Source organism: Argopecten irradians, unplaced genomic scaffold (genome assembly GCF_041381155.1).
Source record: "Argopecten irradians isolate NY unplaced genomic scaffold, Ai_NY scaffold_0655, whole genome shotgun sequence".
Classification (NCBI taxonomy): domain Eukaryota; kingdom Metazoa; phylum Mollusca; class Bivalvia; order Pectinida; family Pectinidae; genus Argopecten; species Argopecten irradians.
Genome location: NW_027188122.1, coordinates 1 through 27,652, shown reverse-complemented (window position 1 = coordinate 27,652; position 27,652 = coordinate 1). Strand labels below are relative to the sequence as shown.

The following is a 27,652-nucleotide window of genomic DNA, read 5'->3' as shown; positions in this document are numbered from 1 at the left end:
TCATCAGTCTATTCTGACCAACCCGGTCTGTAGGATACTATCTGTTAAACTGTAAAACATTGGTAAGTATGTCTATTTCTTTACTGTCATCCGTTACTGACACAAACAGGTTATCTGTATCGATTGATATATTTAATAAGCTGCAGTGTGAATAATGAATAATTCTGAAGTTCACGGAAGTGAAAAATATTTTTAAAAGGGAAATTATTATTTATTAGACAAATCAATTTTTTTCTTCACCTTAATAGTTTTCGTGAAAAAGAAAAATTATATTTGCATCTGTACACATACATATACCATGTACCTTTTTGTGAGGAATTCGAGCTGTGACTGGTACATTGTTGCTGGTGATCTGAGGTTTTGAGTTGAGTGTTAAGTGTGACATGAGGACTAATATAAAGAACATACTAAATGATGTGGGTTAATTAAGTACGATTTGCAGTTTATTAGTTCCCATTTTTTGGTGCTTGTGATGTCACAAAAAATTAGACCTCACTTCCAGAGGATGGGACCTTATCAACAGTAAAATCATACTTCAAATCAAATCGTTTTGGTATGTCAAATAAAAGTATTGTAATGGATTCTGAATTACTTGGAGGTAAAAAGGATCCTGAACCATACAGACGTTCAAATGTTTTGTAAAAATTGTATCGGGTATCTCTAATCTATCCTTATACCCCCATGCTCAATTTTTTTCCCGACCCTTCCATTGTTATCGGAATGTGTATTATGTGAATGTTTCAGACAGCAAGGACCTTCTACACAGCGACTTCTGCTGGCTGGATTTATACTTTCTATACACAAGTTGGCCATCTCCCTCCTCCAGAGCCTCATCAAATGGTAACTGTTCAAAATTCAATATACAGACAAACTTGTCTATAAAGGACTACTCAGGAAACAAAAAAAACTAATTGTTTAGTTTGATTAGTTATTAAACATCCTATTAATAACAAGGGTTAATTAAAATGTGTCAAGGTTTGGAAGGTGCAAAGTACCTGAAGAAAAACCGCAACTGCCCCACATGGGATTCAAAACTCGCGACCAGAGGTGGAGGAATAGTGTTAGTTCTGTCAAGACATCATAACCACAGGCATGCCAAAAAAAAGGTCTTTATGTCCATGTAGTGTTTACGTTCAGGTCAAATTGTGTTGAGATTTGTCATTTGGAACCCTAAGCTGTAAAATCTTTAACATGGAATTTGATATACAGAATTTATACTTCAGGTAACATTCCATAATGCAGATCTTATCGCAACAAAATTTCGTTACAATAACTGAAATATACAAAAGTGGAAAATCATTTCTTTATAGCTGTAAACGCCATCTCCTACCACATTCTAAGTTGGTGACTGACTGTTCTGGTATACAGGAGCTAATTGGAGTCACTTACACCAAACTATGGACAGACGCGCCCTTACAGGTATAACTCACACTACTATATACTAGCCCTTTCTCTCATATCATATTACAATTTTATGTCTGATTTTATGAAATAGGTTAGAAGTCTTTTTGAATTTGGTTTTTATGAAATTAACACTAACATAATGTAGTTTATCACATAAGATGGACGTTTTTAAAGAGAGAAAAAAAGATCATAATCTGACATCACAATCATCAGCTCAAGTGGGTCTTATTGACGGTAGATCAGTCATCTTATTCTCACATCATTTTGGTATCTGGAAACTGATGATGTATTTTTACCACATTAGTATAAAAAATGCCCTGTTAAGTGTGTTTATTCTCTATTTACATGGTTGTAGTGAGTTGAGGAAAACTGTGTACAGCTTGTCTCTGGCCCAGTGGTGTCAGGTGTCAAACCACGTTTGTAGAGACGACGACGAACGAAGACTCTGCCTTGTCCGAGGGAGATTTCGTACATTTGATGCTGCGCCATGCAAATGGACACACTTAAGGTAACATAACATAAAATCCGCGATGCGTATTCTGTTGATTTAGGTTAATGCGTTTCAATGAGTTTAAAACAACTCCTCATGGACAATTATTGATCCAATCTCTTAGTTAGTTAAGGTGCTTATCATGTATTGTTTGGTAAAGACATATTTTTAGTTTTTGAAACTTGATTTTGGTCAAGGTAGTACGTGAAATACAGTGTTTCATTGCCTTTTACCAGGAGATAACATGGAATGCATCATGCCATTCCTTTTCAAATTCACTCATAAAAGTGTGAGCTTTATGTGTAGAAAGTGTTTCAGGTGATAATCAAAAACCAAGCCTTACTGATAATATTCATAGAGAAGTAATAATTCAATTACTACATGTATATTTTAATAAGGTTTTATTATGAAAAATTATTTATCAAGGTAAAATGTGTTAGCCTATTGTTTGAAACAACAGCTTTCCAGTGGTACTGGTGAAGGTAGCAGTAGAGGGGACCGTGGGTTGACAACCACCCCCCAGGAAAAAGAAGAAGATAGGCTACAGGAGATATCCCAGGGGATCAGCTCACAGAGGAAGGTGGAAGGCTGGCAGGGGCAGATCGTAGTTACAGCAGCAACTGGACAGTAAGGGACTTTATCTGGTGTCTCTTTAAGTTGGCGGAAATATGAAATAACCACTAACAATAAATAATGATGACTACGTGGGCTATTCAAATCTTATTTGTCCTACGGTTCGTAGTCCGTCCGTTATTAATTCTTATTACTGCTATCTCTCCAAAAGAATGAAGGACGATCTTTTTTTTCCATAAGTAGGTTCCCTAGGGCCACTATTGCATAGTAACAGTCAACAAGATGGCTGACAAGCAGCCATTTTGAATTTTGATACTTGAAGATTGTTACCACTGTTTTTCAGAGAGTTATGAAGTGATTTCCACTCCAATTTCAAATATAGTTAGGGTCCCAATGGGCCACTAGTTATGCATATTGCATTTTTGGAGTGATCCGCCACCATCTTTGATTTTTGATTGTTAAAATTTAGTTACCACTGTTTTTCAGATTGAACAAAAGAGATGCTTCTCAAATTTCATATGTAGGATCCCACTGAGACCTACTTGTGCAGAGTTCTCTTTGTAATATGTACATGTACAATCAATGTCTATTTCCTGCACTATACTGGTGGCTCACAGCACTCGGATCTCAGATGTCACAAAAGATACTACAGGTAAGATCTTGTGTGTCATTAAAAATCTTACAGGTAGATTTCAGGTATCATAATAAATTTACAAGTTAACTGCATTGAGATTCCATGTATTTATCAGTTAGTATCATAGTACCTGGATGGAGAATAAGTTTTATCTATGTCTAAATTATTTCCATCAGATTACCTCAAAAAATATGTATCAATGAAATAACTGTATATTCTTTTCATACCTACGGGTGTATATACGGCTGTTCTAGGACAATACAACTCATGTGGCTGAGGACTGTATTGCATGGCTACCCATGCAATAAAGCCTTGTGATGTCAGGGGCGTCAACAAAATTTCTATTTCCTGGGTAAAATTTTGATATTTTTTTTCACAAACTTGATGGTTTTTACTATAAAAGATGCAAACAACGGAATTTGTGTTGAAAAATCTATGAAAAATTGAGTTTCAGTCGTGGGATTTCGAATATATCTTTCAAAATGGAGGGATATTATAGTTGTGAAATTGCAATTAAAACGTTGAGGTATAAAAGAAAAGAAAAATACTTTTTCATAAGTGGGTATGAAGGATAGGGATATTCTACCCTCGGGATCACAAAATGTTGCAAATACCCTTGGCAAGCCTCGGGTTTTCACTACATTTTTGTGACCTCGGGTAGAATATCCCTATCCTTCATAATCCACATACGGAAGAGGTCTTATAATAATATATTTACCTTGTTATCAATATAAAATGCACTGTGTCTGTTTTGTAGAACATACAGGTAGTTTGCTATTACACACATGCCTGGCAATGTTCCAAAAGAGGAAGAATCATGATATATACCAACTACAGTGACCCAAACTGTAGATACCATGTACTGAGGGTTCTACACGCCTGCCTGTCTAGTACCTCTCACCACTTGACACCCTCACCTCTCCACTGTTTCACTGGGGATCTTTAGGATGGGTCTACAGGACCAAACTTGTATGGTAAAGTACAGTGGTTCCCCTCGACACCCTCACCTCTCAGTATTACCTCGACACCCTCAGTTCTACCAATCTTTATTAGGGTCTTTAGGATGGGGCTCCAGGACCAAACCTGTATGGTTAAGTACAGTGGTTCCCCTTGACACCCTCACCTCTCCACTGTTCACTGGGGATCTTTAGGATGGGGCGCTCCAGGGCTCAGGACCAAACCTGTATGGTAAGTACAGTGGTATCCCCTTGACACCCTCACCTCTCTGTACCCTCGACACCCTCACCTCTCCCACTGTTTCACTGGGGGTCTTTAGGTTGGGGCTCCAGGACCAAACCTGTATGGTAAGTACAGTGGTATTCCTCGACACCCTCACCTCTCCACTGTTCACGGGGGATCTTTAGGATGGGGCTCCTAGGACCAAACCTGTATGGTAAGTACAGTGGTTTCCCCTTGACACCCTCACCTCTCCACTGAGCCTAACTCGATTTGCCCTCTTCTTACTTCCAGAATATAACTCCTGTTCACTTGATTGTAGCTCTTCATACTTCTGGAGGAAGCTCTTCCGTCTATAGGTTGGTAAGATCATTCTGAGAAGACTTCTCTTCTTGAAAGAGTGCAAATCGATTTGAGCTAGAGATATCTTTAAGATGGGGATCGAGGCTCTTTAACCAGTTTTTGGAATTATGATATACAGTCGAAACTCGTTATCTCGAAATTCAACAACGAAAATAATTCGACTCATCCGGAATTTGACTCAAACGTAATGCCATTAGGTTTGGTCAGAAAGTGGTTTTCAACGGTCTTTATATCTTATGACAAGCCGGGTACATGCTCTATTACCGTGATCAGCATATTATCGTGATTTTCCAACTCACTAAGGTTGTATTAAATCTTTTGAGTTATATGTTTTCAGATGTTTTGTGTTTTTAAAAAAAAGATACATTTGTAAATAAAAAAAATGAATTACGATAATAGGCATGCACCCTGATTTCCCAGTGGTATACGTATAGCTGACTTCAATGGTTCATACATCAAAATTCTTATACGGAATATAGTACACTGAACAAATAAAAACAAGCATCTTTCTTATTTTAGAATTTAATGGTATTTCAAAATAGTAAAATAAACATTAGTTTTCACCTTACCATGAGCAGACTACACTCTCCGTTTCTACTGGTTTATTATAATTTGTGGTAAATGATAACGAAAGTAGATTTCTATATCAACAAAGAAATACATTGTATGACTAATTAAGATACTAGTACATCTGCAACGACTAGTTAAAACATTTAAACATTGTGGGTTTGTTAAAATTATTTTTTGACACTATCAACATTCTATGCAAACCTTAGAAAAACACTTTCGTTTCTAATGATTCCTAAAAAAAACACGCTTTCGGTCCATGATCAGCCACGCTGATCGAGCCTTGCTGAGTGCGATTGTGTAAACACACGTCTGTTGTTTATGTACAGGTAAGTCACAATTGTAAATGAACACTTATTAGGAAGCCAGACTTGAGAGGATTATTAAACAATTATCAATTAGCAGTCATTGTTGTAGTATGTTCCCATAGGCCTGAATCTGCATATATCAATCGCGATATGGGCAGGTAAACCAATCATGTGTTACGACAAACCACAGGTGAATTTCATTTGTTTGTATCCATGTTATATTTACGTAATTGTTGTTTTTTTTTTTTTTTTTTTTTCAAATTTTGACTAAAAATTAAATTCGAGATAGCGACTATTTTTTTTTTTTCGTTGGGTATATCCTGTTCCTAAGGACACCAAGGAATTGACTTTGACACAACCGGGCGTTTCGAGTCATACGATCTTAAAATACGATACATATAGGCAAGGACAAAAAATGGGGATCCTGGGACTTTGAAAATTTTATTCGACTCAACCGGAATTTTGACTCAAGCGATGTTGAGATAAACGAGTTTCGACTGTTGTATGTTTTGGGTATGGTACCTCAACCTATGACACCCCTCCTGAGACTAATGTACAGCCAAATCTGTCATGATTAATGTAAAATAAACACAATATGTGGTACTTGTAGTACATCAATGCTTTAGGGCCATAATAATCACTCTAAATGTAAGTTATTGTACTGTTGGCTAGGTAATTATGGAAAGTAGTATTACATGGATTGAACATGGTTTTTTTCAATTACAAAATATTGGCTATTATTATCATTAGAGTCAGATTTACCATAAAGATACTGTATTAAACTTTTATTATTACATTGATTATATAATCGTTCTGTAAAAGGTAAAAGTTTTCTCGCAAGTGGTTAATTTTGCAATTTGCTTGCATGAACCTTTTGCAGTGTTGTTATTTTCGTGATAGATACACTTTTTAGACAAAGTTACATACATCATATACATGTAAAAATATTTATATGCAGGGGTGACACCTTCGCGATTCAAGCAACCTTTGAATGAATAAGTGTAAATATCCCTCCGTGCTAAAAGTTGATTGTTCCTGTCAAAAAATATGTTTACAATAATTTACAGTATTTTTATTGGACAAGTAATTCTTTTACTACAGGTTTTACACAAAAGATTACATCTCAATTTTCCTATATTGGTGAAACATGTATTCATGTCAATCACTTATTCTGTTTCAGGTGAGCAGGTTTTGTATGGAGGCCCAGAGAGTCCTCGGAGGTGTTGATACACCCCGAGCTCCCTGTACATAAAGCCCGGTGGTGGGTCTCGCAGGACATTAGTTGTTGGGAGGCGCTGCCCAGGACAGTCAACACTGGTGAAACCTCAGGAAACACGAAATGATCTTAACGGCCACCATAAGGACATTCACTTATCTGAGAAAACTCGCATAACAACAGCATACAGAAAAATTTCCACAGGAAACGGGTATGTCATCTCGTAAACACATTTCATCTCCTATTTATCCTACTATTAACCACGTTGAAACTGGAAACCCCTGGTAAGGAAATAGCAGTCATGTTTTCTATAGACAGAAAAGTGTAAATATGTTTTCTATCTCAATATAAGAAAACGAAAATAAAACAAAGTAGAAAGCACAATTTATAACAGCATTACCATCAAGTTTAGTGTCTTCTACATCCAAAAGTGATTAAAGATGGACACGTCACTTCAGGCCCAAGGGGGACACTATCACAACTTGACTTCTGTTTTAGTAAAAGGAAATACAGAATCTTCAAATAGTGAATCTTACACTGAAATGGAGGTTGAACAACAACACTCCTGTGGTAGAGGTTAGTTACTAACTATCAGAAAAACTCACTGTAGTGGTGGTTGGTGTTGACAACAGGACTAGTGTGGAAAGAGGTTTGGTAGGGACATTCATGGTCACCCTGCAGAGGTGGCGTGGTACTTCTGTTGGATGTGGATAACCCTGGGAACAGAGGTCAAAGTGTCACATTTCTTATGCTGAGATTGAAAAAGAAATGTAAAACAAGTGGAAGATATTGACAACATTGTGATTTCTGATGGATACCAATGAATAATCTTGATCATAACAGAAAGGTAGTGGGATATTGAAATATAGTAATGAAATCGTATATTGGCTACAATTTTAATTTGGGTTCACATTGAATTGGTTATATTATACTTTTATGTACCATGGGGGTATCCATCTCGTAAATGAACATTGACGTGCGTGATTTCATCTTTCGACATTTTCCATCACCAATAGATAAATAGTCCTGCACAAATGTTATCAGGTATCCCAATGGTACATGGAATAGGTCCCATTCGTGTAATGATCTTATGAGGTGATCAAATACATTTTCAGCTTTTATCAGTTGATGTATTGTACCTACTGTGTTTTACTATAACCAACAGTCTTTCACTATATTTAAGCCCATGTTATGGGTGTGGACATCTGTTCCAACAGTACTACAACATTTCCTTTTTAAATCACTTACTAGTCATAGTGTTCTGTTATTGATTATAACCATTTAGCCTGAAACATCATTGTGGGATGAAATGGTTATATAAATTTAAAGTTGATATTAAATTTTTGGCTTCTATCCCCCTTGGGCAGGAGTGGTTTTAATCATCGAGATAATGAAGAGTGAATCTCTATAATTCTGTACATATCATGGAAAAACAAAATAAGTTGAGTGATACCGGCCACTCTGTGCCTCTTCGTAAATTCCACTGAATTCGCTTTAAATTGGAAATCCGCGAAAAATAATTGGTTTACAGTAATGTATTAGAAGCCTTTTGTGCTAAATAGCACTGACATCATGATTTTACAATACCTGTGTGTAAACTCAGAGCGTGTTAAGTCATTCCATCATTTCAGGAAGAAGAGGAGGAAGACGGTAAGGAGGAATTACAGAGATGGATCTTGTTGTCCAATCATTTGTCAAATTCAGCGACAGATTTGGTGGACGTCGTAGTAGTCAATACCGCGACAGATAGTGCCGGTGACAAGCGGGAGTAGTTTGTCAATACGGACAGATAGGGTGTAGACAGATCGGGAGTAGTTTAGTCAATTACACTGCAGATCGGGAGATTACTAACAGTGGTGACGATCGGGGAGAAGTGTAAATACTGCATTGACGATCGGGGAGTAGTTTGTCAATACTGCGACAGATAGTGGTGACGATCGGGAGTAGTTTGTCAATTCTGCAACAGATAGTGGTGAGATCGTCAGTAGTTTGTCAATACTGCGACAGATAGTGGTGACGATCGGGAGTAGTTTGTCAATACTGCAACAGATAGTGGTGACGATCGGGAGTAGTTTGTCAATACTGCGACAGATAGTGGTGACGATCGGGAGTAGTTTGTCAATACTGCGACAGATAGTGGTGACGATCGGGAGTAGTTTGTCAATACTGCGACAGATAGTGGTGACGATCGGGAGTAGTTTGTCAATACTGCGATAGATAATGGTGACGATCGGGAGTAGTTTGTCAATACTGCGATAGATAATGGTGACGATCGGGAGAAGTTTGTCAATACTGTGATAGATAATGGTAACGATCGGGAGAAGTTTGTCAATACTGCGATAGATAATGGTGACAATCAGAGTAACTGTCGCTCATACATACAGAATTGTAATTTATATGTATCTTACAATGTGACTTTAAAATCCTGTTTCTGGATAAAGAGAAACTAAATTTGACAATGCTCTTGAAGAATTTATTCAAACAATATTAAGATTGTATACACATGATTGTTACTATTATAGATATGCTTCTCAGCAATAAATTCAAACACATTGTACATTGGTTTACATTGTTTTTCTTTTATAAGGTCATCTGACAGTGCTTTATTCACCATTGTGCACAGTGTGCCATCTATAAACTTTTCACATTTCAAACTTCTCAAATTCAACCTTCAGTGGGGTTACATTTACACTTTTATCACACAATTCGCCTAATATCCAGTGATTTCAGGATTTCGAGGACGGCAAGACAAAATGGCGACCACCTATGGCTTTTCGCAATACATTTTGATGCAAGATTCTTCAAAATGTATTTAGTTGTAGTTATGTGATAAAAAGTAAGTAATTTTGTGTTCATTTCATATGAGATATTATGAAACTCGTCTTGAAGTTATAATTTTTGCTTGCAAAGACTCGCAAAAATAAAAACTTCTAAGACTCGTTTCATAAAATTTCATATGAAATATACACTCATTTCTATATGCCTAGAATGATCCTGAGATGGTCCTGGCGTAGTGGTTGCCCCAAAATCGAAAAATATGTTCCAGAAAGATCTTGGCACCCTGTTATCATGACGTTGACCCACCATATTATGATCCATGTCACTCAAAGGGAAGATACTCTGTTTCTACTCTTCCTTTTAAATATTTCATACATCCGATGCATGAAGTCTGCATAGCAGCAAGCCAGCAACTGCCACAAGACACTTCAATCAATTGTCAAATTTCAATATGGTCTTATATATAATCAGTCAAAACTGATGTGCTAAATATGAACCAATTAGCAGATTTTACAAAGTCAATGTATATACTTTCTTAAAAATATTGATGACAAAGTTCCTTGTCAAAATCAGAGACAGTCCTCTTTATTAAATCATCTGACCCGAATTATCGAATCCAACTCAAAGGGTTAGGATCACCCGGCATGCTTAGTCTGTCATTGTGTTTTCCATGCGTAAAACTTTTGTTTCTTAAATTACTTCATTATGGTAACCAAAAGACCCAGGGTACTAATATACTTTGGTCTGTTAGCATGATTGGATGAGTGCCTACAAGTCTTGTTCAATGATTGGGCCTCGACATTCATTGTCCTTTGGGTCAAATGACCTAAAAACACAAACATACAGAGAGTAAATGGTGACAGCCGATATTGTAGGTGGGTTTCAAACTTGCAATCTTGAGATGGAGGATAGCTGTAACATGTCAGAACTTGTATATCTTATAGATTACTACTTGTCCACCTCGCCATCAAAGTTTGACTTACAGTTTGGCTAGTCTTCTTCAAGAATACAGATACAATTGTAGATACATTACTGACTGGTTTTTCGAACAAATGAGTTAAAAATAACACAATTACACTTGAGAATGGTTACCTATGTGTTTTTTTTAATAAATAACGACATTTGTGACGATAGTTCTGTCCATTACTTTGTAAATATTCTGACCTGTAAAGTTTTCATATTAAAGTGAGAACCTACAGTCAGATCTGGCGGGTCACCTCATTGTTAAATGTAAAGGAAATCTAGTAATGATATCAAACTTTAGATGTTGTTTGGCCTCGCTGGATTAACGGTCCCGGGTAATATCACATACACATCACATGTTTCACTGTCTTTGGTTTGTAACTGTTTAGACTCGACCCAGGTTCTGTCCTTGTAAATCAACAATTTGATTGTTTGCATTTTTATTCAAAAAATAAATGACGTGGAGGCCATATATGTATGATACGAAAAATAAATTTATCCTTATCGGAAAAACACTGCTTTGATGAGGGTGCCCTTTGTCTTACAATTGGAATGATGGTTATTCTGAAGATGTTGAATACAAGAAGTCAAACTTCCCTGATGTAAAAATCCAAAAGCACTAATATCAACGAACATACAAATTTAAAAACTCCAAACATGGTACACATTAAAACATTGTAGTTATCCACAGATGTCACAACTTTTATACTGTGACCTTAGGTCATAATCGGTAGTAATGGAATGAGGGAATTCTGGGCTCCTGGTGAGGAAATTATAGAAAGAAAGTATCTACAGTACTAAGTTACTTCCACAGCAATGACAGATTGTGACTTCGTCCCAGGCCTTTTTTGTAGATGTACCGTGATACAACTTAAACTAAATAATAATACATAGCAATACCCATTGGTTGCAATTGAAGTTTACGTAACAATTTAAGGTATTGTTGCTCAGAGGAGATGGAACATACCAAGGTTTGTATGCCAATGCTGCGCCAACAATTATCCACGTTTAGTATCTGTAGGTTAATGTAATATCCATGGAGTAACAATAACATATTTTGTAATGGTGTCTTTCAGGCAAATGATATAGTCCTTTTTTTGTGAAGACTGACAATTTTCAAAATCATCTTTTAACAGTTGATAGTATCTTGGGATTGAAGTAAACTGAATCTACAAATACAAAAATAACAAACGATAACAAGAATCCCAGACCAGAAAATATCAACAATTGTCATGATAGAATTAAATTTGTTTGTCTTATTGTAGTAAGATAGAATCCAGAAAAAGATTGGCATGCTAGAAAATATCAGGAATGTCGGCCGGTTTTTAAACATGCCCGCTACAATACAATCATTCCTACGAGAAAAAGCGGACAGTGGAAGAAAATTACTGGTTTATACATTCATAGGGTCTATACCTAGGAATTTCAGTTATTAAAAGTATTTTTATCTTCTTTTTGGTTTAAAATTTTTTCTTTTGATTTTTTACTATCTTTGATATCTGTACTTAGTACTTTAAAAGTTGAGAATTGTTGAACTTCGAGTTGATTTCCACTCTCTTATTAACACCGAGTAACAGAAGGTGCAAAAATCCACAGTCTCAAAACTGTTTGTGGAATGTCCTTGTCAAATATGTCAGTGTCACATAGCTTGATGATACAAAGATCGGACCCATCCATTCAGTCAACACTGAGCCATCATACAAATGTAAAAAACACTGACAAATCCAAAACAAGAGTTAGTAGGACCAGTGATTAGAGCGCGGGCGAGTACAAGGATAAATTTAGGATGATTTTAAGTCTCGGGAAATGGTGTGTGAGGAAGTTGAAGAAGAGAGAAGTGGCGGTCCGAGGACGGTGATACGGTTAGAGTTACACTCACGTCATGGGAAGATGTTGAGGTTTAATTCCCATATGTTTGTATGTGTCCAGCCCCTAAGATGTCACCTCGAAAATAGCCATCAAACTTGATTTTTTTTAATAACCAAGAATTCACAGTGGAAGCAATTTGAATTTAGTGTTTAACCAATTTCCAATTTTAATTGAGATGAGAGAACTAATGCTTTTCTTATATTTTACAGATTTCCCTGAATCTAAGATCTAAGATACCACAATACATAAAACAATTAAAACAAGAGCCCAGCATAGGCCCACTGTATCGCTCCCTGGTTTGTAATGTCAAGTCATGTGCGGATACAGTTCCATTGTTTCTTTCTGAAGAGAATTTGAATATTTTACCTCTTATTTCCCTATTGGGCCCCGCCCCTCCTGCCCCGGGGTCAAGCCAAACTTTATACAAGTTCTGTTCCCCTTTCCCCCAAGGATAGTTTGTGGCCAATTTGGTTACAATCCATCGCAGAACTCTAGGACAAGTAGCGATTTATAGGATTTACCTCTATTTCCCCTATTGGGCCCCACCCTCCTGCCCCTGGGGGGTCAGAGCCAAAATTTATACAAGTTCTTTCCCCTTCCCCCAAGGATGTTTGTGGCCAAATTTGGTTACAATCCATGCAGAACTCTAGGACAAGTAGCGATTTATAGGATTTACCTCTATTTCCCCTATTGGGCCCCGCCCCTCCTGCCCCCGGGGGGTCAGAGCTAAAATTTATACAAGTTCTTTCCCCCTTCCCCCAAGGATGTTTGTGGCCAAATTTGGTTACATTCCATGCAGAACTCTAGGACAAGTAGCGATTTATAGGATTTACCCCTGTTTCCCCTATTGGGCCCCGCCCCTCCTGCCCCCGGGGGGTCAGAGCCAAAATTTATACAAGTTCATTCCCCCTTCCCCCATGGATGTTTGTGGCCAAATTTGGTTACAATCCATGCAGAACTCTAGGACAAGTAGCGATTTATAGGATTTACCTCTATTTCCCCTATTGGGCCCCGCCCCTCCTGCCCCCAGGGGGTCAGAGCCAAAATTTATACAAGTTCTGTTCCCCTTCCCCCAAGGATGTTTGTGGCCAAATTTGGTTACAATCCATGCAGAACTCTAGGACAAGTAGCGTTTTATAGGATTTACCTTTATTTTCCCTATTGGGCCCCACCCCTCCTGCCCCTGGGGGGTCAGAGCCAAAATTTATAAAAGTTCTGTTCCCCTTCCCCCAAGGATGTTTGTGGCCAAATTTGGTTACAATCCATGCAGAACTCTAGGACAAGTAGCGATTTATAGGATTTACCTCTATTTCCCCTATTGGGCCCCACCCTCCTGCCCCCGGGGGGTCAGAGCCAAAATTTATACAAGTTCTTTCCCCTTCCCCCAAGGATGTTTGTGGCCAAATTTGGTTACAATCCATGCAGAACTCTAGGACAAGTAGCGATTTATAGGATTTACCTGTATTTCCCCTATTGGGCCCCGCCCTTTCTGCCCCTAGGGGGTCAGAGCCAAAATTTATACAAGTTCTGTTCCCCTTCCCCCAAGGATGTTTGTGGCCAAATTTGGTTACAATCCATGCAAACTCTAGGGACAAGTAGCGTTTTATAGGATTTACCTCTATTTCTGCTATTGGGCCCCGCCCCTCCTGCCCCCGGGGGTCAGAGCCAAAATTTATACAAGTTCTGTTCCCCTTCCCCCAAGGATGTTTGTGGCCAAATTTGGTTACATTCCATGCAGAACTCTAGGACAAGTAGCGATTTATAGGATTTACCTCTGTTTCCCCTATTGGGCCCCGCCCCTCCTGCCCCGGGGGGGGTCAGAGCCAAAATTTATACAAGTTCTGTTCCCTCTCCCCCATGGATGTTTGTGGCCAAATTTGGTTACAATCCATGCAGAACTCTAGGACAAGTAGCGTTTTATAGGATTTACCTCTATTTCCCCTATTGGGCCCCGCCCCTCCTGCCCCCAGGGGGTCAGAGCCAAAAGTTATACAAGTTCTGTCCCCTTCCCCAAGGATGTTTGTGGCCAAATTTTGGTTACAATCCATGCAGAACTCTAGGACAAGTAGCGTTTTATAGGATTTACCTTTATTTTCCCTATTGGGCCCCCATCCCTCCTGCCCCTGGGGGGTCAGAGCCAAAATTTATACAAGTTCTGTTCCCCTTCCCCCAAGGATGTTTGTGGCCAAATTTGGTTACAATCCATGCAGAACTCTAGGACAAGTAGCGATTTATAGGATTTACCTCTATTTCCCCTATTGGGCCCCACCCTCCTGCCCCCGGGGGGTCAGAGCCAAAATTTATACAAGTTCTTTCCCCTTCCCCCAAGGATGTTTGTGCCAAATTTGGTTACAATCCATGCAGAACTCTAGGACAAGTAGCGATTTATAGGATTTACCTGTATTTCCCCTATTGGGCCCCGCCCTCCTTCTGCCCCTAGGGGTCAGAGCCAAAATTTAACAAGTTCTGTTCCCCCTTCCCCCAAGGATGTTTGTGGCCAAATTTGGTTACAAATCCATGCAAAAACTCTAGGACAAGTTAGCGTTTTATAGGATTTACCTCTATTTTCTGCTATTGGGCCCCGCCCCTCCTGCCCCCCGGGGGTCAAAAAAATGAAGATTTTACAGAACTCTAGGACAAGTAGCGTTTTATAGGATTTACCTTTATTTTCCCTATTGGGCCCCGCCCCTCCTGCCCCTGGGGGTTCAGAGCCAAAAATTTATACAAGTTCTGTTCTTCATACTTTTTTTTGACGGACGGACGGACGACGGACGCCGGACGCCGCAGCCATGACATAAGCTCACCGGCCCTTCGGGCAGGGTGAGCTAAAAAATGAAGATTTACTTCTTCATACTTTTTTTTTTTTTACATCTTTCGAGAACTAAAAACTTATATTTCAGTACCAGTATGTATATTGTATAATAATAAAATCAATAATTAGTAGGTTTGTCCTCAATTTACCATTCATTGTGATTAAAGTCAAATTACAGTTTTATATTGTATTGGACATAATTAGCATCCCTCTCCATTATTATAAGCATCCCTCCCCTTTTCTGAAGAAGAGGTGAGCAAACGCCCAGGGCCCCAATCCCATGGATTTAATGATGTTTTACATGTGATTGCCTCTAACATCATCATTGTATCTCATATCAAATGAACTTGCGAGTCTTTTACATTGGTAATGCGCCTCAAAGGATGAAAGGTTTAAAAGACTTAGATATGGATGACTTTTTTTGGTCCAAAACTTACATTTTAGTTTATTAATAAGCGCCCCCTTTGTTACAATTATTTAAATGCCCTAGGCGCTAGTTATGGTGAATAGAGTACCTCATTACCAACATAAGTCAATGTTAACTAAAATCATAAAAAGATGTTAATGCTGGTTCATTTTATTCACTGTATATATATACATATTAAGAAAAAAATATATCAACACAGCATTCCTTTTCGCTAACGTTTTCAGGCCTTTCAGGCCATTGTTCTAACGTTAGCGAAAAGGAATGCCGTGTCGATATATTTTTTTCTTAAAGTGAACAGTCGGGCAAGGATGGCTAAAGTCGGTAAAAATGGTGTGAATGTATCCAGTATAATTTCTTATGGAATAGAAAAATAAACTTTCTTGTCAAAATCTGTCTGCGTACGTAGAAAATAATTTTAAATATAGGAATCCTAAAACGTCTCCCGGCTGACTAAGTCCGTGGTTACATTTCCACGCAGCCTCGCTTTCAATGCTTTCAACTTTTCTTTATTTCAATGGTCAGAACTGGGAAACGTAAGCAGAACTTGACCGTCGTATTAATATGTGAGAACTTTTGGAAGGCCAATGAACGCATTTAGACTGGTTTTCTTTGCCCGACTATTCACTTTAATATCTACTGATGCACAATGTCTTTTAAAAGTTTAAGTATATATATATAATGCTTTTAATCTTACAAGCTGGTTCACTGTGATTAATTTGACAACATTTGATATAAAATAATATTATAAGTGATATTCTTAAGTATATTTTCATGATATATATCCGAACCAATAATATAGCTCATTAGGTAGCAGTGTACAGTAAGACCAAATGGCCATGGGCGAGATTTTTATTAAGCAGAAAGCCACTGTTTTATTATATGCATAAAAAATTAAAAAATGTACATGTCCTATAATTGGTGATTTCAATCTAGAGAATTATATGCAGGCTTCACATTTGAATAAAGAAATTCAACAAAATGGGTTCGAGATTAATGGTTTAGAGGGTATCCGAATCTGCGTCTAAGATGGAAAAAACTCAATACTGTAGCAGCAGAAATTGATAGCCGCGGTACGAGGTAAGATTGCTCAAAAGTTTAATGATATACCTATGTTGAAATAGGCTCAGTTCCGCTATTCAACAGGCTCAGTTCCACTATCACAGCAGTGATGCTTGGTTTTAAAACTGTGTTCAAGAAAAAAAAATTCTCCTAGAGGGGGTGTAATTTTGAACTCTGAATAAAAATTACAAATGTTGTGTAGATTAAAAATATATATACTTTTATATAGGTGTTATTTAAGGTTAAAAAGTTGTGTGGACATAATTAAAGCCTGCACTTTATTTTGCTGAATTTTTCAAATCTACTGTACACTGCCACCTTAATATCAAGTAAATCAAATATACCAAATATACCTAAGGTAGATTCCAAACTTTTGTAAGCAGTAAATCTTCCCTTTAAAGAATTTTCGAAGTATGGTATGAGGCCAGTTTTATTATATTACTAGTAATTTGCCTTATAAAACTTTACCTGCTACAACTTCGACTGTTTGGAAGAATTCGTCGGGGTGTATGTACGCTGTCTGTGGCAATAGCACCAGTAAAGCTCGCACCAACCACAGTACAGCATAGCACTTCCTCATCTTAGGTGTCGACAGTTTTCATCAGTGATGCACTATTAACTGGCATTGTGTTCATCTGAAACAAAATACACAATTACCATTTGACGTTTTGATGGGAAGTTTTGTGACCTAAAGTTACAGCTGCAAAAGTTACTAGGGGTGTTTATTATAGAGACAGTGCATCTAATGGAATAAATATGGTAATTTTAAAGAGTCAAAAAATCAGCCTGGAGGCAGAATTAAAGTGACATGAACCTAAATAAACCATGTATATTTGAGTAAAATACATATTTAAGACGTGTCAGATACCTTACTAAGTAATATATATCAGTTATTGTGCAAATGTGTCAAATAAAATAATTATAATGGAAATTCCATCGTTCTGTATTTTGAACCGGCCCGGTCGAATTTTTGCAACGATAGTATAGTAGTGTTGACCTCCCACAATGCACTGCACAAATGTAAACAAAATGGTGGGTCAAAAACGTGGGTGAAGCGAGCACAAACGAATTCTGATAGAAAACAGTTTACGTCAAGAGTCAGTTACATGCGCGATATGGAAAGTAAGTAAATATAAATGGATCGCTGAAATGCAAGAGACAGGGAGCAACTCCCCACTTTTTACTTGCGTGATGTACATATGTGCAATAAGTCAGGAACCTCGCTTCGCGGTGCCCTTTGAATGAAAAGTCTTGTTTGACTTTTGACTTATAATTCTTACGCTAAATACAAATAGTTTTATAACAAATATGGCTTAAACTTCATTTGTCAACCATCGTAAATTAGAAAATAATCTTAAAATGTGGAAAACAAATATTCCTTGTCATGTCAGCAAGTTTCTTGTTCATTTTAACCTCACTTTTGGCCAGCTTTTGTTTTGTGTTCCATTTTTAAAAATAGAATATGACGGTCTATTTTTATCATTTTTGAGGTAGTGCTACACTAGGAGATAGTAAAGTCTGAAATTACTACGTTTTATCTGAATTATTCAGACTTTCCTTGTGGAATCAGACTAGTTTTATTATATTCAGACAAAATCTGAAGATTCAGATACGTTTTTTTAAATTCAGACAAGTCACCTAAAATTCAGACAAATGTAATCTAAAATTCAGACAAATGTAATCTAATTCAGACAAATGTCATCTAAAATTCAGAGTTGTCGCTGAAGATATTGGCTCCCTGCCAGCAGTCACCGTCGATTAGGTACTGGCCTCCTGCCAGGGTCGGTCACGGCTGAACGCACGGCTTACCTGTGTTTCAGCTAGCCAGAACTGGCCAAGTGCCAGGTCCCAGCATGAGCTACCGGTTACCGAGACATCAATCTGTCATGGTAGTATGTCAGGTGAATGGAGTGAAGCTTGTTAAATTAATCTCAAATAAAATCATTCTGAAACAGATATGTTGTCTTGCTATTGTTTTTTTTCCATTACAATTGCAAAATTCCAGTGTGACCTACCGGTTGCAGGGTATAAGTAATGGTACTGTATTTAATCAGGTAAGAGAAGTGAAGTTTTTGTAACTTAATCTGAATAAAATTCATTCCGAAAACTGAAGCATTAATAAAACTGCCAAATCCCAGTGTGAACTACCGATATCCGGGGCATAAATCATGGAAATATATCAGGTAAAAGGAGTGAAGTTTTTGTAAAAGGATCTGAATAAAATTCATTCCGTAATTAAACAGAAGTATTGTCTTGTTGTTGTTTGTAACTAAATAAAACTGTCAAATCCCAGCGTGAACTACCGATTGCCGGGGTATAATTATAGTAGTATATCAGGTAAGAGAAGTGAAGTTTTTGTAAACGGATCTGAATAAAATTCTTTCCGGAATTAAACGGATGTATTGTGTTGTTGTTTGTAAATAAGTAAAACTGCCAAATCCCAGCGTGAACTACTGATTGCCGGGGTATAATTAATGGTAGTATATTAGGTAAGAGAAGTGAAGTTTTTGTGAAAGGATCTGAATAAAATTCATTCCGTATTTCAACAGAAGTATTGTCTTGTTGTTGTTGTTTTTAACTAAATAAAACCGCCAAATCCCAGCGAGAACTACCGATTGTCGGGGTATAAGAAATGGTAGTATATCAGGTAAGAGAAGTGAAGTTTTTGTAAAAGGATCTGAATAAAATTCTTTCCGGAATTAAACAAAAGTATTGTGTTGTTGTTTGTAAATAAGTAAAACTACTAAATCCCAGCGTGAACTACCGATTGCCGGGGTGTAATTAATGGTAGTATATCAGGTAAGAGAAAAGAAGTTTTTGTAAAAGGATTTGAATAAAATTCATTCCGTAATTAAACAGAAGTATTGTCTTGCTGTTGTTTGTAACTAAATAAAAATGCAAAATCCGAACGTGAACTACCGATTGTCGGGATATAAGAAATGGTAGTATATCAGGTAAGAGAAGTGAAGTTTTTGTAAAAGGATTTGAATAAAATTCATTCCGTAATTAAACTGAAGTATTGTCTTGTTGTTGTTGTTTTTAACTAAACAAAACTGTCAAATCCCAACGTGAACTACCGATTATCGGGGTATAAGTAATGGTAGTATATCAGGTAAGAGAATTGAAGTGTTTGTAAAAGGATCTGAATAAAATTCTTTCCGGAATTAAACGGACGTATTGTGTTGTTGTTTGTAAATAAGTAAAACTGCTAAATCCCAGCGTGAACTATCGATTGCCGGGGTATAATTAATGGTAGTATATCAGGTAAAAGAAGTGAAGTTATTGTAAAATAATCTGAATAAAATTCATTCCGGAATTAAAGTATTGTCTTGTTGTTGTTTGTAACTAAATAAAACTGCCAAATCCATGCGTGAACTACCGATTACCGGGTTGTAAGAAATGGTAGTATATCGGGTAAAAGGAGTGAAGGTTTTGTAAAAGGATTTGAATAAAATTCATTCCGTAATTAAACTGAAGTATTATCTTGTTGTTGTTGTTTGTAACTGAATAAAAATGCCAAATCCGAACGTGAACTACCGATTGTCGGGATATAAGAAATGGTAGTATATCAGGTAAGAGAAGTAAAGTTTTTGTAAAAGGATCTGAATAAAATTCTTTCCGGAATTAAACGGACGTATTAGTTGTTGTTTGTAAATAAGTAAAACTGCTAAATCCCAGCGTGAACTATCGATTGCCGGGGTATAATTAATGGTAGTATATCAGGTAAGAGAAGGGAAATTATTGTAAAAGAATCTGAATAAAATTCATTCCGGAATTAAAGTATTGTCTTGTTGTTGTTTGTAACTAAATAAAACTGCCAAATCCATGCGTGAACTACCGATTACCGGGTTGGAAGAAATGGTAGTATATCGGGTAAAAGGAGTGAAGTTTTTGTAAAAGGATTTGAATAAAATTCATTCCGTAATTAAACTGAAGTATTGTCTTGTTGTTGTTGTTTGTAACTAAATAAAAATGCCAAATCCCAGCGAGAACTACCGATTGTCGGGATATAAGAATTGGTAGTATATCAGGTAAGAGAAGTGATTGCCGGGGTATAATTTATGGTAATATATCGGGTAAGAGAAGGGAAGTTTTTGTAAAAGAATCAGGATAAAATTGCTCGGGCACTTGCAGTGACATGGATCAATTACTAATTAGCGTACCTGTGGCTGTCAATCAAACAACAGGTGGGCTTTCCCTGCTATCAATATGTGTGATCCCTCATTGCCTTCGTAACGCTTTGCCCGCGGCAAGGTACTTTGCTTAGTTAACACTGGTTGTGATTTAGTTTACAATGGTTGTGATTTTCCCCGTGAGTTATTCCAGAGACGTAGACATAATATAACAGAGACGTAGATAAAATAAATTATGTATGTCTCTGGTTATTCACACTTTTTAAAATAAGGACAACTCGCTACCTGTTTGGTACTATATTCTCATGATGTATGTATCGTCTTGTGTTGAAATTAATATTTTAAATGAAACATATGAACGTTTTACTGAAAATCAATCATATTTACGTTAAGTTTGTAGAAACAATAATTTGCTGGACATGAAGACGAAATATATATTATGCGACTTGAACTTCTCGATATTTCTGAAAAAATGCCATTATTGAATAAAACACGTAACATAAATCAGAATAAATTTCAAAATATCGGCAGATTTATTTATTAAAGCGTCCACGGAATGGTTTGGTCTTGTTGTTGTTTGTAACTAAACAAAACTGTCAAATCCCAGCGTGAACTACCGATTATCGGGGTATAAGTAATGGTAGTATATCAGGTAAGAGAATTGAAGTTTTTGTAAAAGAATCTGAATAAAATTAATTCCGGAATTAAACAGAAGTATTGCCTTGTTGTTGTTTGTAACTAAATAAAACTGTCAAATCCCAGCGTGAACTACCGATTGCAGGGTATATAAGTAATGGTAATGTATCAGACCTTATTACTGTTCAGATATAGACTTGCTGATCATAGATGTGATAGAAGTGAACATCTGATGGTCCGTGCAAGATTTAGACTATTAGGGTTGATGCATGTCGATCATCATACAATCATGATGCAGAGTACGTGTTTTAAGCATTTTAGCTTCACCTTGTTAAATGAATTCAATATCTGTATACAATACCTGTGACCACCTTGTACCCCCTGTAGAGAGGTGTCCGACTGGTATACACGCGTGCCAGGCGACAGGCTTTACCTGACAAAACACAGCGGGTGTTCACATACAGTCCTTGTGGAGCCTGCGTTATAAAATGAAGTAGTACGCCTGCAAAATGCTAACTAACTTTTCAGTACGATAGACCAAATACTAAAAAAGACAACACGGATTGTACAGGAATATACCTGGTAATACAGTTTAGAACTTGACTGCGTTTTTATTCCATTCCAAAAGATTTTATTGTCAACAACAAAAGCATTATATTTATTTATACAAGATGGTATATACACTGGGTTGGACATTAGGCTAAGCCTATATTTGTCTTCATTTTTGCTGAGTTATGACGACCCTTCATGCTTATGCAAGTGTATGTTATGTTTCGTCTGATATAACTTTCTACAATACAAGCATTTTGATATTACTTTCTACAATACAAGCATTTTTAAGATATATTTATAATATGAATCTGCCATAAAATGCTTCTCTTCCGAGATTGGGAGGAATTTTCAGTCGATAAAGCGCCGTTTCAAACCAGACCTACAACGAAGACAAAGCCTGCAGATACCTTTAGCAGATAATTCATTGGATGCTCAGTATGTGTGATGTTTTTCTAATATACACAACATGTCACACCTACCGGTCTGAGGTAATCGGTACATATTTAGGGTTAGGGTTTGATTGATTGATTGATCATATTTAGGGTGAGATGTGATCTAATTATTACTCAGGAGAGGGGTAATTACCGTTGGTAACCATGACAACCTGCAATAGAATGTAAAGGTAATTATATAATTATGGTGATCCGTGTGACCTGACAGAGAAAGCAGTCTTTATACACACAGAATATTGTTTCAAAAGTAATCTTACATCGCCGACTATATTAAAGATCAATCAACCCTCCATTCGTCTTGTATTTATCTTGCCACATTCTCCTCTTTTTTGACTAGGTCAATGTTAATAATGACCAATTGAATTGCGTTATATACAATAATATAAATAACCGTTGTAATCTATTCTTCTATCCATCAGTAGCCATTCTCGGCCCCGGCGTCATCGCTATACCACGGGACCTCTACACTCTGGAAATAAAAAGAAAACAAAATAATATGAAATGTAAAATTAACATGACTGGTTAATTTCTTATCGTCAAGCCAGCAATACATTATGTATTCTGTTAAGTATCCAACGATAAAGCAGCTTGGTAAAATCACATAGTATTTTCTTATCATATTCGTAAAAATTACGGTTATATTACCAGTAGTAAAGTTATGTTACGAGTTGTAAAGTAAATTACGACTTTTTCTCAAGCCTGGCCCGGAGGCTATATTCTTCACCGGGAGGTGTGAAGACTCCTGCTGTGAGACCATGCCTCGCTGGCACAGCTACTTTACCTGTGTCCCACCGGCTAACTGATCGGTCAACGTCCCAATATTCTTACTGTGGGCATTTCTTGTTTATTTGTTTATATTCAATAAAGGCATTTTTTCAGAAATATCGAGAAGTTCAAGTCGCATAATATATATTTCGTCTTCATGTCCAGCAAGTTTTCGTTTCTACAAACTTAACGTAAATATGATTGATTTTCAGTAAAACGTTCATATGTTTCATTTAAAATATTAATTTCAACACAAGACGATACATACATCATGAGAATATAGTACCAAACAGGTAGCGAGTTGTCCTAATTAAAAGTGTGTATAACCAGAGACATACATAATTTATTTATCTACGTCTCTGTTATATTATGTCTACGTCTCTGGAATAACTCACGGGGAAAATCACAACCATTGTAAACTAAATCACAACCAGTGTTAACTAAGTAAAGTACCTTGCCGCGGGCAAAACGTTACGAAGACAATGAGGGATCACACATACTGATAGCAGGGAAAGCCCACCTGTTGTTTGATTGACAGCCACAGGTACGCTAATTAGTAATTGATCCATGTCACTGCAACTCACAGGTAAGTGCCCGAGCAATTTTATTCTGATTCTTTTACAAAAACCTCTTTTCTCTTACCTGATATACTACCATTAATTATACACCGACAATCGGTAGTTCACGCTGGGATTTGGCAGTTTTATTTAGTTCCAAGCAACAACAAGACAATACTTCAGTTTAATTTCGAAATGAATTTTATTCAGATTCTTTTACAAAAACTTTACTTCTCTTACCTGATATACTACCATTTCTTATACCCCGGTAATCGGTAGTTCACGCATGGATTTGGCAGTTTTATTTAGTTACAAACAACAAGACAATACTTTAATTCCGGAATGAATTTTATTCTGATTCTTTTACAATAACTTCATTTCTCTTACCTGATATACTACCATTAATTATACCCCGTCAATCAGTAGTTCACGCTGGGATTTGGCAGTTTTACTTATTTACAAACAAAAACAACACAACACTTTTGATTAATTCCGGAAAGAATTTTATTCAGATCCTTTTACAAAAACTTCAATTCTCTTACCTGATATACTACCATTACTTATACCCCGATAATCGGTAGTTCAAGCTGGGATTTGGCATTTTTATTTAGTTACAAACAACATCAAGACAATACTTCAGTTTAATTACGGAATGAATTTTATTCAAATCCTTTTAAAAAAACTTCACTCCTTTTACCCGATATACTACCATTTCTTATAACCCGACAATCAGTAGTTCACGCTGGGATTTGGCATTTTTATTTAGTTAGAAACAACAGCAAGACAATACTTCTGTTTAATTACGGAATGAATTGTATTCAAATCCTTTTACAAAAACTTCTTTTCTCTTACCTGATATACTACCATTAATTACACCCCGGCAATCGGTAGTTCACGCTGGGATTTAGTAATTTTACTTATTTACAAACAACAACACAATACTTCTGTTTAATTCCGGAAAGAATTTTATTCAGATTCTTTTACAAAAACTTTACTTCTCTTACCTGATATACTACCATTTCTTATACCCCGGTAATCGGTAGTTCACGCATGGATTTGGCAGTTTTATTTAGTTACAAACAACAAGACAATACCTTAATTCCGGAATGAATTTTATTCTGATTCTTTTACAATAACTTCACTTCTCTTACCTGATATACTACCATTAATTATACCCCGATAATCGGTAGTTCAAGCTGGGATTTGGCATTTTTATTTAGTTACAAACAACAACAACAAGACAATACTTCAGTTTAATTACGGAATGAATTTTATTCAAATCCTTTTACAAAAACTTCACTCCTTTTACCCGATATACTACCATTTCTTATATCGCGACAATCGGTAGTTCACGTTCGGATTTGGCATTTTTATTTAGTTACAAACAACAAGAAGACAATACTTCTGTTTAATTACGGAATGAATTTTATTCAGATCCTTTTACAAAAACTTCACTCCTTTTACCTGATATATTTCCATGATTTATGCCCCGGATATCGGTAGTTCACACTGGGATTTCTGGGCAGTTTTATTTATTTACAAACAACAACAAGACAATGCTTCAGTTTTCGGAATGAATTTTATTCAGATTAAGTTACAAAAACTTCACTTCTCTTACCTGATTAAATACAGTACCATTACTTATACCCTGCAACCGGTAGTTCACACTGGAATTTTGCAATTGTAATGGAAGAAAAAACAATAGCAAGACAACATATCTGTTTCAGAATGATTTTATTTGAGATTAATTTAACAAGCTTCACTCCATTCACCTGACATACTACCATGACAGATTGATGTCTCGGTAACCGGTAGCTCATGCTGGGACCTGGCACTTGGCCAGTTCTGGCTAGCTGAAACACAGGTAAGCCGTGCGTTCAGCCGTGACCGACCCTGGCAGGAGGCCAGTACCTAATCGACGGTGACTGCTGGCAGGGAGCCAATATCTTCAGCGACAACTCTGAATTTTAGATGACATTTGTCTGAATTTTAGATTACATTTGTCTGAATTTTAGGTGACTTGTCTGAATTTAAAAAAACGTATCTGAATCTTCAGATTTTGTCTGAATATAATAAAACTAGTCTGATTCCACAAGGAAAGTCTGAATAATTCAGATAAAACGTAGTAATTTCAGACTTTGCAAGACAAAGAAGGAGTTTCCAATTTCGTCTATATAAGTACCTTTTCATTTTTTCATTTTTCAAGCGCCCTTACACTCAACTGGGGTTTGCTCTTCCTTATTAGCATTGGGTGGGCGCTTATTGGGTCGAATACGGTAATTTAAGGTTCATTTTTAAAAAGCCTGTATTTTTCTATTGGTTAATATAGAATATATTTTATCTTGCCATAACAGGCCACTGTGACCTTTTCTCAATCTATTTACAAAATTCTAATATTTATCAAAAACGCATTTTTATAGACATATTGTATCTTCTTTAAACATAACCATGTCTGAACTATGCTCCACATTTGTAATTTTGAAGCGGTGTAAATCAAGGCTGTCCACTGCCACTATATTATCGCACAACCAACCAAAGAATCGTCTGCTAGAACAGGTGACGTCATAGATGGTTTAGAAGCTGGTGCCACACCTGCAAAATCCATTGCAACTCTTTTTGTTCATAAATCTTCACGTGATGCTATCTAAAATGAGCATTTTCATCTTAATTCTTCTTAAAGCATTATGATTGTGATAAAAATAATGAGTCGGATAAAAGATCCAAGAAAATACAGTCACTCACACGTCCTCCTCATCGCTCATCTTTTTACAGAAGATCGAATGCAGCTCCAATATCCTTTGCATGGATTAGTTCAATTTCAGCTTAGATAAAATTTAATAAAAATTCTATCTAAAATACTCACTTGTGAAGAGCATCAGATGATTATGCTGTCTTCGTCTCATAATTTTTTTACAAATTTTACATCTGAGCACTTAAAGTTTACGTACTTCACATTTCCTGGAGTATCACAAATGATCGACCGCTTCAGCTACGACAGACTATTCAGGTTGTAGACGTTCCCACCAGGTGGAGTCTTCAACATCCGGTGTGATAGGTGGAAAAAAAGAAAGCAAACCGAGTTCGACGTGAGTCGAGAATAAAACCGACGATATGACCACAAAAATGTTCATACCATCGGGCTCTGCCGCGATAAGTTCCTACAGAGACCAACACTTCAAGGTAAGTTTTCTGACATCCATTGCGTTACGTGTTTTTCGTTCACGGCTTTGTAAATTTTCGTGTCACCAGTTTTGACGCACCATTCTCGCCCACAGTTCTTTTGAAAAAAATAAAGCAAACCGTTAAACAACATCCATTCAGAATTTGAGAAACATATGTGAATACAAATGACAATTTATTTGTTCTCCATTGACAACTGTACTGTATATAACCATCAGGAAAATTCAGTGCAAATGAATGGTTGAATGAGTTTTATCAGTGTTCTATTTTAAATGTTGGGGACACTCCTGTATTACTCCGATTGAGATTCCTCCTCGAGACTCTTTATAATATTCGGACGTTTGATAGATGTCTCTCGTCGGAGAATCCCTACTCAAAGCCTTCTAAACTTTAATTCTGGAAATTTCAAGTTAGGTTGACCTACCTTTTGTAAGGGAAATAATCCTACTGCAAGCTAGTGGTTCCCATGCTAGAGTGGGGGGGGGGGGGGGATATATTTTTTTCATTTTATTCGGAATAACCGGTTCGATCCGTTTGTAAAGGTCATTATTTCCAGTATAAATCCTGAAGGACCTGCAGTTTATGTTACAGGACCTGTGAGGGCTTTGTCAAAGCTCGTCTGAAAAACAAATCTTAAATCACAAGGTCCGTCTTTAATTCATATACCAACAACTAGGGTCCGACCTGTCAAGACCGCATAATCGAAAATGGCGGGGTCTCTCCCTTAATAACGACAAC

General features: G+C 36.9%; 1 pseudogene; it reads right to left on the bottom strand.

Moving 5' to 3' along the window:
- Positions 1–10,601: 10,601 nt before the first annotated feature.
- LOC138313332 (GPI mannosyltransferase 4-like) lies at positions 10,602–26,728 on the bottom strand (annotated as a pseudogene).
- Between the last annotated feature and the right edge of the window lie 924 nt (positions 26,729–27,652).